This window comes from Acomys minous (genome assembly GCF_964271855.1).
Source record: "Acomys minous genome assembly, chromosome: 4".
In the NCBI taxonomy this organism is placed as follows: Eukaryota; Metazoa; Chordata; class Mammalia; order Rodentia; family Muridae; genus Acomys; species Acomys minous.
The window spans coordinates 111482822-111497753 of record NC_140486.1 but is presented as its reverse complement, the minus strand read 5'-3'; positions in this window follow the sequence as shown (position 1 = coordinate 111497753).

Below are 14932 nucleotides of genomic sequence, written 5' to 3'. Positions count from 1 at the left end.
GCGTGGAAGCCGGCGTAAGACAGGGGTGTATGAGAGTCTAGCACTATGTTCGCCCTCCCTCCCTCCCCCTCCCTCCCCCTTCCCCTCCCTCCCTCCCTCCCCCCTCCTTCCTTCCTTCTTCCTTCCTTCCTTCCTTCCATCCTTTTTGAATACAGACTCTCATTACTTAGCCCAGGATGGCCTCAAACCTGTGATCCTCCTGCCTCAGCTTTCTGAGAACTGAGATTAGTTATGACTTCCATGCTAAGATTCTGTGTGGCTTGGACTGCTAAAGTTACCATCTGAGCCATCCAATGCAGGAGCCACCGTGGCTGGCGCCTACAACCCCCATACTTGGAAGGCTGAGACAGGAGGATCAGGAGGAGTTCAAGGTTATTTTAGGAGACACAAAACATTTGAAGCCAGCCTAGGCTCCGTGAACCCCCCCCCCAATCACATGAAACCAGCAATTCCTTGCCCTCTTCCCCTGCCCACATCAACTGATTTTCTATGCAGTCACTAGAAATTTGACTATTCTACGTTCCTCACATGGGTTACCAGACTCCAACAGCACCCGTCCTTCCAGAATCTACCTGGTTTCTCTGAGCTGAGGTCATCATGGTTATCCCTGTTGTAGCCTTGTGTCAGGACTCCTTTCCCTCTAAGATGGCGATAACACCACTGTGTATGTGAACTGTGTTTTGTTGGTCCAGCCACCTATCTGTCCACAGAGCACCTTCCTCCTGGTGGCTGCTGGGAAGGTGGTTTGCCACAGAGTGTGTGTGTGTGTGTGTGTGTGTGTGTGTGTGTGTGAAGCCACAACAAATGCCTGGTATGATGCTGTGCTTTATTAAAAGAAAACGACCGTGCTATTAAAAGAAATTGTGTCATTCAGCAAAGCATTGCTTCAAAGAGTAGAGACATACAGACTATAAGAGAATACAGCCTCGTAACCTCTTCTCAGGAGGAACCTCTGCCCGCCCCACCCCCTACTCTCCGCCCCCCATCACTGTATAGCCTGACAGCACCACCCTGGGCCAAATCTAGACAAACAGGCCTGGGCATGGACAGACAGGCACAGGCAAGCTGCAGCAGGAGCCTCGATCTATTTAAATCCAAAGCCTAAGCCTGTGGTGGTCCATGGCTGTGGCTATGGGAGATTGCCTCAAACACATGCAGGCCAGCAAACCCCCCGCAAGGACTAAAGCAGGTGAACTGTGGTGAACATGTGTGATGGCAGCCTTGGCCTGGATGTGCATCTGCTAAAAGCTGCACATGGTGCTGCATCTACTGCTTGTGTAACAAGAGCCGCATCACACACATCTAGCTCTGCCTTTACATAGAGACTGGGCCATTAAGCTAGAGCTAAGAGCTTCCTTTAGATCGCAGGGAACCAATCAGCTGAACCACACAGAGTTAATTGTTTACTTGGAATAATTAAGACAACAAAGAAGAAAACAGAGATGGCTTAGCAGTTAAGAGCCCTTGCTGCTCTTGCAGAGGTCACGAGTTTGCTTCCCATCCCCCACATTAGGCGGCTCACAACTGCCTGTAACTCCAGTTCTGGAAATCCAAAGTCTTTGGCCTCTGTGTCTGTGTTTCTCTCTCTCTCTCTCTCTCTCTCTCTCTCTCTCTCTCTCTCTCTCTCTCTCTCTCTCACACACACACACACATACCCGAGACTCACTCTGCTGGGCCACAAGGGCACAAGGCAGGGCTTCCATGAAGAGGCCAGGGGACCAGGATAGGCCTCAGAGGTTGTAGAGTCCCTCGCTCGCTAGCTTGGCGAGAGCGAGCCTTCCACTCTTCTGTATAAGTAGAGTCACGCAGATGCACTTCTCCAACGTGGCTCCTTCCTCTCCCTGAGGAACAGCTTCCTGTTGGATGGATATACCACAGCTCGCTTATTGCTTATTGTTCATGGTGAGCACTGGAGCTGCTTTTAGTCTGGACTGTTACTAGCAAGCTGTGGTGACAATTGCTGTCTGTGGCTTTGTGTGCAGGTTCTGTTAGTTACTGAGAGGAGGGCAGCAAAGGTTCTAAATATTATGCTTCCATTTGGAAAAGTCCCACTTCCTCATGTGTGACACTTTCAGAGGTTTGTGGCCCAGGGCTTTAGTACAAGGCAAGTGCACTCAGGCCTACACCTAGCCTCTTTTTCTCCCTATAAAAATACAGACTGCTAGCTGGGTGTGATGGCGCACACCTGTGATCCCAGCACTCAGCGAGGCAGAGGCAGGTAGATCTCTGTGAGTTCAAGGCCAGCCTGGTCTACAAAGCAAGTTCAAGATAGCCAAGGCTACCAGGAAAACAAAACTAAAAAAAAGAAAGATACAAACTGCTTCATATATAAATTCTCATAACATCCTTGCTCAGGGATCACGCTAATCTTTTCTGTGTTCTAATTTTAGTATTTGAGCTCCTGAAAAGCACTGCCTGGTAGTATCTTGCTATGTAGCCCAAGCTGGCCTTAAATTCTCCATTCTCCTTATAGCTCACTCTGTCTGTCTGTCTGTCTGTCTATCTATCTATCTATCATCTATCTATCCATCCATCCACCCCCCCTCTCTCTACCCCCACCTCTCTGATAAGGTCTCTGGTAACACAGGCTGGCCTTGCATTTCTGATCTTCCTGCCTCTACCTCCCAAGTGCTAGGATTACAGGTGGGTCATCCGTGGCCAGTTTACCGTGGCCAGTTTACGTGGTGCTGGGGAACCAGAGCCAGGGCTTTGTTCATACGAGGCAAGTAATTGCCAACGGAGCCACACCTTCAGCCTCACTGTGGTTTTGAACAGCATTTCCCAGTGACCAGTGACGCTGGTTAGTACTTCATTTGTCTGTTAACCCTCCATGAATCTTCTCTGGCACTGTGTTTGTTCACGTTTTTGGGCCCACTTCTGATTGCATGGTCTCTTACCGAGATGTAAAAGTTCCTTATATAATTCTGGCACAAACCCTTTGGGCATTTGCTATTGGCCTGTAACTTCCCTTTGAATTTATTCTTAGTAACTTCTGAGGCTCATGCTTGTTTTCATGTCAATAAAAAGCTCAAAGAGGAAGAAGCCAGGTACATGGGTACCTCAAGCCCAGCTGACTTAGAAACTTCAACAGAACAAAGCTGAGATGACGTAGACTCCATGATCTCATTACCAGCTGGTGTCACTGTGCCCAAATATTGACTAGGCTGGGCAGGTGAAGAGGTGGGAGCAGGCTGGCATCAGATAGGCCCACTGGCTCTCTTCCTGAAGGGAAGCTGAACTGGGGAACCAGTACTAACCTGGGGGAACAGAGCCACCAGGAGGTCTGACAGGTCTGACAGGAGGTCCATGGTGGCTGCTGTGGGGAACAAGCTGCCAGGAGGACCCCAGGCCATGCAAGCTCTCAGCTGGCCCAGTTCCTGAACGTCTGAACAGGCTTCCTATTGGCAGTGCCCCAGTGTCTAGAACAGTTTTCACCTAAGGGATGTCAGCGTTAGCCCTGAGGTTGGGAGAAAATTGCCCCACCTGAGGTGGGGGAGGCTGAGGGGGCTGTGTCTGCTGTTGAGTAGTCACCAAGTCTTCTGCCTGCCTTAGGGCTCACAGCTGGGCTGAGTCTTCATTCTCTAGACAGCTGGAGCCCCTCGCTATGAGAGGGCTTAGCACAAAGGTAGCGTGGGTAAGGTGTGGGCGCACAGTCCCCCTCTCAAGATTCAGGGGGACTAAAGTATTGAGCTGTGGCCTTTCTTCCTCAGACTCACAAGGGACATCTCAGAAATTCCTCTTTGTGCTCTTTCTCCTCCTCCTCCTTGTCTTCCTTTAGGCTTATTTATTTTCAATTTATATGTTTGAATGTTTTACCTGCATGTATGTCTGTGTACCAGGGATGTGTCTGTCTGGTGCCTGAGGCCAGAAGAGGGCATCAGATCCCCTGAAACTGGAGTCACAAATGTATGTGAGCTGCCATGTGGGTACTGGGGAACCGAACCTAGGTTCTCTGTAAGAGCAGCAAGTGGCATCTCTCCAGCCTTGACACTGTTGTTTCCTGAGGCCCCTGGACCCACAGCAGGCAGGAGCAGGTTCCCAGCTGGCCAATGCCATCCCTGCTCTCTCAGTTTCTTCCACCTGCTGGGCACCTTGTCCATCTCCACCTGCTGAGCCTGACTGGGCTTAACAGCAGGACCCTGCAAGCAGCTGGTGACTCCTTAAGAAGCAGACAACAGCATAGGGGCCTTAACTCACCTGCTCCCTGGCCCTTGGTGGTCTCTGGTGGCACCTACAGTCTCTTTCATTGAATAGGTCTGTATGAAAAATAGTAATTTAAAAACAAAACCTGGCCAGGCATGGTGCTGCACACCTTTAATCCCAGCACTCGGGAGGCAGAGGCAGGTGGATCACTGTGAGTTTGAGGCCAGCCTGGTCTACAAAGTGAGTCTAGGTCAGCCAAGGCTACAGAGAAATCCTGTCTTGAAAAAGCAAAACAAAAACCAAAAAAACAAAAAACCAACCAAACAAACAACAAAAAAACCCAAACCACACAGGAGTATTAAACACACACACACACACACACACACACACACACACACACACACACACACATCTACAACTGCCGATCCTAGAAGGAGGTGAAGAAGAGAAAAGAAGCCACATAGGCCTGGCTGTCCAGAGCCTACTATGTCCTGGAACTCACAAAGAGCCTGCCTCAGCTTAAAAAGTGTGGAGGTTACAGGTGTGCGCACCATGCCCAGCTATACACATAATGTATATTAATATAATGCGGATGTAGCTCAGTTGGTAGGCTGCCTAGCACACAAGAAGCCCTAAGACTGCAGACTGAGCAAGGTGGTGGGCGTCTGTACTTCTAACACTAGGGAAGCAGAAGCCTCAGAAGCTCACAGTCAGCTTTGGCCACATAGCGAGTTTGGGGCCAGCCTGGGCTACAACAGACCTGTTTCAAAACAAAGCACGGCAAACGGTGCCCCTTGCTATGTTTTTGCTTTGTTTTGCTTTTTCAAGACAATGTTTCCTTGTGTAGCTTTGGCTGTCCTGGACTCCCTTTGTAGACCAGGCTGGCCTCAAACTCACAGCAATCCACCTGCCTCTGCCTCCTGAGTTCTGGGATTAAAGGTGTGCACTACCCTGCTCGGCTCCCTTGTTATGTTTTGATGCCCTAAATCTGAGACTCAGAACTAACCCTTCGCACTCCAGCCTCTCCTGGCATGTATGTGGTGGATGGCTCTCTGCCTGGGACCCACTCCTTCCTCTCTGGGCTTATTACTCTGTGTGGGGGTTGAGAGGTAGTCAGTGTTTTGAGCCCTGTTCTCTTACCCCACGGAGAGTTGAGTGGGCGACATGTGCGCCGCCACCACAGTGACCATGCTGATCACCCAAGACGTGTCTGCATGAAGCCCTTCCTTTGGGAGGCAGACCCAGGGGTTCCCCCGCCACCCACCTGCAGAGGCAACTACAGGTGCTTCAGCGGCCCACCTGGACTGTGCACCTGCTGAAGAACCGCAGGGGAACCCCTAAAGGGGAGTGCGTGCTGTGCGCTGTGTCCGGCCCCTGCTGAGAATGACCGCCGGCCTCAGGCCCACGCCCATGGGTGAGAGTGTTTCCATCCTGGAGATGACAACCAGGTTTGCTATCAGGAGGGATGCAAGGGCAGTAGGTGTGGGAAGTGGAAGGCGAAAGAAACCCAAGACGTCTTCCCTGGTCTTCCCTGAGTGACACATCTGTCCCTCCTACTGGGGGAAAACTTAGAGGGGCCTTCATGAAGTCACCTTGGATCCCTGATCCCGAGCATAGTGCCTGGCACATGTGAGCACTGAAAAATAATCCAACAAAGGTGAAAAGTCAAGAATAGTTGAAGTGAAAATTTATTCTGGGTGGGCCTATAATCCCAGCATCTGGGAAACCGAGGCAAGGATTTTGAGTTTCAGGCCAGCCTGCATTACCTTGTCTCAAAAAAATGTATATTTTACTTAATCTTAGCTCCCCTCTGAGCCCCTTACAGAGGCTGATGATATAACTTAGAGGTAGAGCACATTTTTAGTCTTTGGTTCAATGCCAAATAACAAAGATTCCAGAACATGTTTGCCTAATGGACACTTAAGATTTAAAAATAAATAGGAGGGGGCATTGAAGAAATGGCTGATGGGGTAAGTGTGCTCTTCTAGAGGGCCTGGGCTCAGGTCCCAGCGCCCACATTGGGCTGCTCACAACCTCCTGTGGTGAACTTTAGGGACCCAGTGCCCTCTTCCAGCTCCCTTGGGTACCTGGGCACACAGGGCATGTACACACGGAACACACAGGGGCACCCAGGGCATGTACACACGGAACACACAGGGGCACACAGGGCATGTACACACGGAACACACAGGGGCACACAGGGCATGTACACACGGAACACACAGGGGCACACAGGGCATGTACACACGGAACACACAGGTAAAAGTCAATCTCTACAGATAAATAATTTCTGATTACTTCTAAAGATCTATTTACTTTTATTTTATGTGCATTGGTGTTTTGCCTTGCATGTATGTCTGTGTGAGGGTGTTGGATTCCCTGGAACTGAAGTTATAGACTGCCATGTGGGTACTGGGAATTGAACCTGGGTCCATTGGAAGAACAGCCAATGCTCTTTACCACTGAGCCAGCTCTCCAGCCTCTAATTTCTGATTAAAAAAAAATATTTATGTACTTATTTATTTATTGTATATGATAATGCACACCAGAAGAGGGAATCAGATTCCATTACAGATGGTTGTGAGCCACCATGTGGTTGCTGGGAATTGAACTCAGGACCTCTGGAAGAGCAGACAGTGCTCTTAACCTCTGAGCCATCTCTCCAGCCCAATTTCTGATTTTTTAACATTAAAAAAGGATTTATTTATTACATGTACAGTGTTTTGCTTGTGTGTACGCCAGAAGAGGGCACCAGATCTTATTATATATAGATGGCTATGAGCCACCATGTGGTTGCTGGGAATTGAACTCAGGACCTCTGGAAGAACAGACAGTGCTCTTAACCTCTGAGCCATCTCTCTAGCCCCTAACTTCTGATTTTTAATAGCAGAGCTTCAGTCATGCTCGTGCATTAAAGGTCCGGTCAGTCCATTTTCTAGTATCATGAGCTTGTGCTTCCTGGTTTTTTGCTTTTTGTTTTTTTTCTAGTTACCCTGAAGTCCCCTCCATTCACTTTCCTTGTTCTACTTATCAGCAAAAGCATCCCCCCCCCCCCCCCGCACCCTGCCTTTTCCTCCTCAGGTAATTGCAAAATTATTTCACTGTTTATTTTTATGTAAAAAAGCAAGCAAATTAAACAAAACAAAAAACAAGGTGCTGGAGTGTCGTTTTGTAATAAAGCGTTTGCCTGCCATGAATGAAGTTCTGAGATTGCCTCAAAAGAAGACTGAACTACAGCCAAGTGTGGTGGCTTAAATCCTAGCACTCAAGGAGGCAGAGGCAGGTGGATCGCTGTGAGTTTGAGGCCAGCCTGGTCTACAAAGCGAGTCCAGGACAAACCAAGGCTACACAGAGAAACCGTGTTTCGAAAGGCCAAAAAGATTGAACTAATGTTATTTTTTAATTAGCAAAGTCAAAAATGCCTTCCAATAGTGGTGGCACACACCTGCCATTTCGGCACTTGGGAGGAGGCAGCACAATGACAGAGTTCAAGGCCAGCCATCTTCTACCACTTAGTGAGTTAGAGGGGAGCAAGACCCTACCCCAAAACAAGAGACAGGAAGGCAAGGATCGAAGGAGAGGGGAAGAGAGAACGTTTCTGACAGGGCCTGCTTCTGTGAAAATGGAGAGATCTGGTCCTCCCCTGATTTGAAGTCCAGGGTCAGAGTGGATGTCCAGGGATGCACCAGCAATGTCCCCCATTTCCCCAGGCGACCCCCGGCTTGGGGCACAGAGGATTAAGGTTAGAAAGCCGCCCCATTCCTGGACAGGTAAGATCCATTGCAGATTTCACTACGCCGCGGGAAGGTTGCAGGCTTTTCGGACTTCATGTTTTCAGAGTCTCTCTAGAATACTGGCCTGAGCAGACCCAGCCTTTAAAACGGTTGCAAACTGACTGCCCTGCGGGAACTGAGGTCGCGGAGTGCCCTCTAGTGGACGTAGCCGGGCACGACCGCGTGCCAGGTTGGGAACTGGACCAAAACCAACCTGGGCTGAGAAGGGGGCAATACAGACTTTGTCAAAGGTCTTTAAAGAGCACCGGCTGTACTTTGTTTGCATTTTGTGCCTCCCGTCGAAGGCGATGCCCTCCGCGCCACAGTTCTTAACCTGAAGAGAGACGCGGAGAGCAGCGGCTGAGCTATCTGTTCCCGCAGCCAGTGCGCTTCCCGAAGGCCGAACAGGAATACTTGCTTTATCTAAGACTGAACCAGGGGCTGCTTCCTCACGACTCAGTCTCACACTAGGCCTCAGTTTGTACTTTCTGAGGGAGATGATTTTACACTCACAAAAATTCAACATGCACTGCAAAAAAGAAAAAAGGAAAGAAATGGCAAGGAAAAAAAAAAGACGGGGCAGCAAGAAGACATCACAGGAGGCCAATGTCACCTCTCTGGAGGAGGTGACATTGTAATTGGGCCTGGTGTGATAGCTTTGGTAATAAGGTCACACCGCAGAGCTGACCCATTGTTGGGGGTCACTAGCAGCAGCTCACTGCTCGGTGGAAACGGGAAGCAGGCATCGAGACAAGAGGATGGATTCTAGTTCCAATTTCCACTAAGGAATGCTAGTTGAAGATTCATTTTAAATGGAAATTTGTAAAATTTGCCCTTGTTGGCCTACTTATAGCATCTGTTCTACAGACTAAGGCCATTTTCTGGTTCTTCCTCCTATGTCAAGGAATTTTTATTGGATACCAAACACTGTGAAGTTTATGGTTTTGGCAGGTGGACTATGCAGTGTGTCTTTAAAGAGCGTCGGGGCTTTTATGGCAAGCAGACCCTTCACTTCCAAATTGCTCTAGTCTTTTGAAGACTTGTTTTCAAACCTTGCAGGGGGCGGGATCAGGAACAGCCTTTACTTCTTGGGTAATGTCTGCTCACTTTCAAGGTGTGGCAGCACCTTGTCACTGTGCGCTGGCTGACTCTGGCCTCTGGGAAGGGAGCACTTCTCCCTCTTGTGAGCACTTCCGTCCATCCTTCTTGCCATTGGCTCTTGTTGGCAAGGTCTTCTCTCTTCCCAGCAGCTGTGAGGTTGAGGCAGGAGGACTGCTGAGAGTTCAAGGACAGCCTGGTCTCCATAGTGTTCCAAGCTAGTCAGGGCTACAAAAGAGACCCTGTCAATTAATAGTGACAATGGTGATAATTAATCCTCTGCATACAGGCTCTATTATGTAGCTCTGGCTGTCCTGGAAACTGATATGAAGACCTGGCTGGCCTTGAACTCACAGAGATCCACCTACCTCTGTCTTCTGGGTGCTAGGATTAAAGTAATGCCCTACCACACTCAACCTACAAATAAAAATTATTTATTTATTTATTTGGGTTTTTTGTTTGTTTGTTTTTTGTTTTTTGTTTTTTTGAGACATGGTTTCTCTGTGTAGCCCTGGCTGTCCTGGGATTTGCTGGCCTTGAACACAGGGAGATCCACCTGCTTCTGCCTTCCAAGTGCTGGGATTAAAGGAGCGTGCCATCACCACTTGGCTCAAATAAATATTTTTTGCAAGTAAAAATCAAACTGCCTCAGAAAGAGAGCATGCAGAACAATCCCACTGTTGACACTGGTAAGTGTATAAAGCCGCCCATCTCTACCTTAATGTAGGCTTTAAACATCTCATGCGCACAGCTGCTCTTAGCTTGAGAAACAAGCACAGAAAGAAGGCGGCTAGCACACTTTCTGAAGGGTTCCCTTCCACCTGTCCCTGTTAATTGTAGCCACAGGATTGGGGATCTGTGCTTTAGAGCACCTGACCTTTTGATGGGTCCACCTTGTTCACACAGAAAGAATCCATACTGGAGCCATGAAAACTAATAGAAGAGCTGGCATGGTCCTTGGATTTAGTGAGACAAAGAATAAACACTAAAATCATGACCTATAATCATGCTATAGGATCAGTGAATAAGCATGTCAGACTGACGCCTGCTGTAAGCAGGTGGTGGTCAGTTTGTATTGGATGTTTGATACAAGTAGCTTAAGTCTTTCCTTGCAGGTGGGGAGGTTGAGGCAGTCTCTGTGTAGGCCTGGCTGCCCTGGAACTTGCTCTGTAGACCAGGTTGGTCTTGAACTCAGAGATCCACCTGCCTCTGCCTCCCAAGTGCTAGAATTAAAGGTGTGCACCACAATTCCTGGTTAGCCATTTTAATACGGTAGTGAGGAGGTAGAATTTTTAAGTTATCAGTGTTCTTAATTCAGTAAAACAAAACAAAAACTACTATACAGTACAAAAGAATAAACAATAATTTGTCACAAAGGAACTTTGTGACCTTACAATCATAGTTTAAAAAAAATATTACAGCTAAGGGCTGGACAGACGCTCAGTGGTTAGGAGCGCTCACTGTTGGTGCACCTCCTGCGATGTGTTGATGAGTGTGAGCCGGCAGGGATCCATCATACCACGTCTGGAGTGCTCCAGCCATCCCCACCCCCTGCCAATGGCCAGCAACTACTCATTTCCTTCCTGTGTCCATTGCATTTTCTTTTCCATAGTGTCATGGAGTTGTAAGAGCATTCAAGGGACCGCGTCTTTTTATGGTTTGTTTGTTAGCATTTTTCTCTTTATTGATGAATTGTATCTCATTATGTGGATCTATCCGTTTTCTCTAATTTGGGGACTTTGTTTCGTTTTGCTTCAGAACGGTCTCACTGTGTAGCTGAAGCTATCCTTGCCTTTGTGATTCCCCTGCCTCGGCTTTCTGAGTTCTGGGATTAAAGAAAAAACACATCCTGCAGTTGGGCACAGTGGTTCATGCCTGGAATCACAGCACTTGGGAGGCTCAAACAAAAAGGTAAGAGAGTCAAGGCCAGCCTGGGTTACAGCAATACCCTGCCTCAAATGAAAAACAAACTCTGGAAAGCCATTTAGAGAGGGGAGACACACCTTGTTGAGGGCGGGTGGGGGGAGGACTGGTTGGGGGCCAGTCTGATGAGCAGGGATGCTTGCAGAGGGCGATCCTGTGGGCAGCTGGAGTAGGCAACGACCCGGCTTAGGAGGACAGGTGTAGCAGGTGCTGGAGCTTCTGACATCTGATGTTGCTCCTTGTTGTCCTGAGCCTTTGAGACTTCCGGCTGGGCTTTTAGGAGCCACACACCATCCCTTCTCTACCTCATCCTGGCAAGCAGTTAGGAAAGGCTGGCCAGAGGGTCATCCTTTCACCTGTCTGATACTACTGAACTTTCAAGTAGCAGGTCCATTCTAAACCCCTCAGATACCACAGCTGGATGAGGCTTCCAAAGCCATCTAGTTCACCTTTTTGACTGCTACTTGGGACTCCCTTGGCAAATCCCCAGTAGGTGATCTGTGCTGTTGTTTCTCCCAGGCCAAGCCACCCTCTTCATTTTGTTTTGTTTTGCTTTTTGAGACAGGGTTTCTCTATGTAACCTTGGCTGTCCTGGACTCGCTTTGTAGACCAGGCTGGCCTCGAACTCACAGAGATCCGCCTGCCTCTGCCTCCCAAGTGCTGGGATTAAAGGTGTGCACCACCATGCCCAGCTCACTCTCTTCATTTTTTAAAAAAGATTTATTTATTTATTACATATATAGTGTTCTGCCTAAATTACATGTATGCGTGGACACCAGATCCCATTAGAGATGGTTGTGGGCCATCGAGTGGTTGCTGGGAATTGAACTCAGGACCTCTGGAAGAGCAAACAGTGCTCTTAATCACTGAGCCATCTCTCCAAGCCCCGTCTTCATTTTTGACAGCTCAAATGCTGAGGAAGTTTTTCTGGAACCTAAAGCCTTCCCTCCTCCCTGTAGGATGCTGTTTCCCTACAAAGCCGCTCCCGTGAGCAGCTAGCTGCATAGCATTTGTTTTATTTGCATTTTTCTTGCAGTTTTATTCTTGGTAATAAAAGTTATGTTAGAACCCCCTCACCCCCAAGTAGTTTCTTCTCCGAGTCTCAACTTTTCATATGAGCTAAGTTCACAATCTTAGTAAAAAAAAGTCCCGGCCTTCGACGTGTCCTGATTCAGACGTCGCAAAACACTAACACAGGTCCACTTTTCCATCTAGACTCAGTCTCTTCGTCCTGGAAGCCGTCAGAATTTCCAGGTTCCAAGACTGAGCAGAGTTGGGGGCTCCAGCCCAGAACTCAGCTTCACAGACCTCCCCAAACTCCCGCCTTGCCAGGATTAAGGGAGTAAATTCTGCACAGGCATTTATAAGCCGTGCTCTGGCACTGGTCCCCTTCTCCAGGCCAAGTGCAGGGGCCTCAGAGGCACTTAAATCTCCTGGAGCACTGAACAGCCCTGCACAGTTCAGCAGACAGTATGCGCAAGCTTCCCAGTCTGCACTTAGGAACAACCCCATTCCTTCCGTATTTTTCTCTTTGTTGATGAATCATATTTCTTGGGATCTTTCATCTCCCAGGTTCTTTGAATGTCTTTCTGTCTTTACCCCAGTATTTCTTATCCCCAGTTAAGGATAATTAACAGCACTTTCCTGATGTTAAATATGTAATCTGAAGGTGCATACACCTCTAACCCCAGCAGCGAAGAGCCAGAGACATGAGATTCATGTAAATTCAGGGTCAGTCAGCCTGGCCAACATGGTAAGATCCTGTCCAACAAACAGTAACGAAAATGTAAACTGAATTCTGGCAATGGCTAAAGCTAACTAGAGGGCTGGAGATGTGGCTTAGTTGGAAGAGCACTTGAGTAGCACGCACGCAGCCCTGGGCTGCCCCAGCACTGCACAGACCTAGAACGAAGGAAGAGGCCTGTGTCCCAGCATTTAGAAGACAGAGGCCGGAGACTCAGACGCTCCAAGTCAACCTCTACGACATGTAAGTCTGAGGACACCCTAAGCTACATGGAACTGTTAAAAGACTCTTTCATACTGGAGCTGTCAGTGCTGTTCGCATCGTCTATAACCCCACACAGCCCTGGAATGCACTGCAAACAGAGACTAGGACAGAGCTGGTACCAACCTCCCACCCTTGTAGTAACAAGACACAGCCTGCTCTTGCTGATACTTTCCATTTATTACTGCAGTAGACAATCCTCTCAAAGTGCAACGCTACACCACTGTCACAGCCCTGCTCCTTCCCCTCCAGCAAATACTTGGAAATTCATTCTTGGAGCAAAGACAAGCTTTTCTCTGGTTGAAAAGTATCCCCACTGCCAGTGTCACAGGGAAACACACACACACACACACACACACACACACACACACACACACACACACACACACACAGGCTCTTAAGAGGAGAGGGCCATGGAGGCAGAAGGGAGACCAGCACAAACCTGACTCTCCCTTCTCTAGCAGCAACCTGTCATGCTGGTCACATTGGTTCTGGCAGGCCTCAACCTGTTCCGAGAACAGCTGATACCATAACCATAGCCACGTGGTACCTCAGCCTACCAGAGGCCTGTGAAGTCAAAATAAGTGGAGATACTTCTCCAGCTAGTTTGGGAAAAAAATGAGTGGTTTGAGTAAACTGACTAGTCAATTTCCCCCTAAGCTGTTAGGCAGAGCACCTGGAAGAACACTGGGGTTGAGCTGCTGCCAGACTGTGAGAACCCCTCACTCTAATGGGAGCAGGGACCACATACTTTAGATGCGAGGGAAAAAACCCAACTGTCAAATACTAAGAGGGTGGGGAAAGACAAGCAGCTCTAGAAAATTCAAATATCTAGGAGATTCAAATATCTGAACAAAAGATTTTTTTTAAAAAAAGCAAAACATCTAACCATTAGGCCTGACACAGGCCTCACTCAGACACTGTACACACACACACACACACACACACACACACACACACACACACACACACACACACACACACACACGAGAGATGCCCAAAGGAAGGCAAGTCCAAATGTCTGCTCTTTGGAATTTTTGAGGCGACCTGCGCATAGGCCAATGTGAGGCCTCCTGCCTTAGTCAAGCCTCCAGAGGCAGCCTCGGCCTCCTTGACAGCCAGTGATGCTCTGGTGTTGTGGAGCCCTTCACAACCACCCCAGAATACATTCTTCAGATTCCTGGAGTTTCCATCACTGCTGGACTTTCTTCTCAGATGGCTTCACCCACAGCACAAACACCTTTCCTCTTGGCCCCCGCACTCTGTTCTTTAAGGAAAGGCATCCCCAGACAGCAATGACTGGAGGAGGAGTTGGAAAGAAGGAAGAGTATGATGGATACAAGGAGATGCTGTCACCTTCAGAATTCCTGAGACCCGTGCTGAGGAAGCCCAGGCTTCAGGGATATGCTATAGAGGCCTTAATTTAAGGTACTGCCATTTCGGCTCACAAGAGCCCAGTACACAGGGCTACTTGAAATTGCTGCAGCTGCCCATTTCTTCCTTGATCTTGGGTGCTTTTTTGATCTCTCTGGCCTCAGGCTCCCAAAGTCAGATGACTCAGCTTCTCTCATGAGGCCATGCCTGCAGGAGCCTTTTGCATATGGAGGATCTGGACAGTTTGCTTACATCCAGGTGTTGAGGACCAAAAGTCTTTTCCAACCACAGCTGACGGACACAGCCATCAAATAAAAGCATCCAGCAAGGCTGCCACTTCTTCAGATGTCCATTTCAGCACTGTGGGACCTACACACTAAGTGTTAATGTGGCACTAACCAGTGGCAGCTTCCTCTTCCATGAGGGACATGCAAGCCCCACAGACCATGCTCAGCACACAAGTCCCACTTGCACGTGAGGCTGGTTTCAGTCACCGCCCTTAGCCCCAACCCTACACATAGGACCTGCACTATAATCTATCTTCTGATTGAACTGCACTCTTCTCCAGCTCTTTACAGGGCAGATACCTAGGTTTCATCAGCAAAACCTGTCCTGG